Here is a 1318-nt window from a genome sequence, read left to right on the forward strand (position 1 = left end):
TTAGTAGTTTAGTTTAGGTAGTTTATATTCATCCTTTACTATCATTCACCTACATAGGATTAACTTTAGCCTTCGTTTAGCAAATCCTAGTCCAATTATAAATTCTTGCCTTTTGTCTTCCTGTGGAATAAATTATAAATTCAACACTTAGTACTCACTGAGTGAAATGCTACGTGATATTCCTGTGCGCTTGCAGAATCCTCCAATACTCGTTAAGAAGTATCAACAAGCATTTCTGGCACCATTGCCGGGGAAGGCAACTGGCCTCAAATTTATAAGGCTAGATTTGTTAGCTAGGTTGTTTTTAGTTATCCTAAGTAGTTTATCCTTTTTTCCTCAAATCCTATCACTACCCTCCACGACCACGGGTGACAAGTCCATTCATGATTTTTCTGCACCCTCGGCTACTAATGTAGCCACTGGACCCAATGTTATCAATGGGGACACTAACTTTGAGTTTAAGCTAGCATTAATTACAATGGTTCAAGCTAGTCTGTTTTGTGGGAAAGCCAACAAGGATGCAAATGCTCACCTCCAACATTTCTTGGAGATTTTTAGCACCTTCACCATTAAGAGAGTGAGCCAAGAGGCTATACGTCTTCATCATTTCCCCTTCTCTTTGTTAGGAAAGGCTAAGCAATGGTTTTACTCTAACCACAACATTGTAGATACTTGGGATAAGTGTTCAAATGCTTTCCTAGTCAAAATTTTCCCTATGGTTTTACTCTGCACAATAAAATCTCTAGTTTTTAACAACTAGTAGATGAATCGAATTCCCGAAGCTTGGGAATGAATGCAAGACTACATCTCTGCATGCCCGCACCATGGCATGGAAGACTGGTGAAAGCTCTAGTTTGGTTTTGGTGAATTGATGAAACCCTAAGTGCCTAACCTAGTTCATCAAGTGATCATGAGATAGGTAGCACACTTCAAGTAGAGAAGCAAATGAAGATCATAACATGACAATGGTGATAGCATGGAGATGATCAAGGGCTTAAACTTGAATAGAAGAAAGAGAAAAACAAAAAGCTCAAGGCAAAGGTATAACTTGTAGGAGCTATTTTGTTTTGGTGATCAAGACACTTAGAGAGTGTGATCACATTTAGGTTTGATAGCCATACTATTAAGAGGGGTGAAACTCGTATCGGAATGCGGTTATCAAAGTGCCACTAGATGCTCTAACTCATTGCATATGCATTTAGGATCTAGTGGAGTGCTAACACCCTTGATAATATTTGTGAAAATATGCTAACACATGTGCACAAGGTGTTTGTAGGGTTGAGATGGGGTCCATTAAATTCGGTGCTTTCAGGAAAAT

General features: G+C 38.9%; 1 non-coding gene across 1 annotated transcript; it reads right to left on the reverse strand.

Moving 5' to 3' along the window:
• Window positions 1-723: 723 nt before the first annotated feature.
• On the reverse strand, window positions 724-831 carry LOC136553039 (small nucleolar RNA R71). The gene has a single exon (XR_010782945.1). It is a non-coding gene; the product is annotated as a small nucleolar RNA R71 (small nucleolar RNA).
• Between the last annotated feature and the right edge of the window lie 487 nt (window positions 832-1318).

Source organism: Miscanthus floridulus, chromosome 4 (assembly GCF_019320115.1).
Source record: "Miscanthus floridulus cultivar M001 chromosome 4, ASM1932011v1, whole genome shotgun sequence".
Lineage (NCBI taxonomy): Eukaryota > Viridiplantae > Streptophyta > Magnoliopsida > Poales > Poaceae > Miscanthus > Miscanthus floridulus.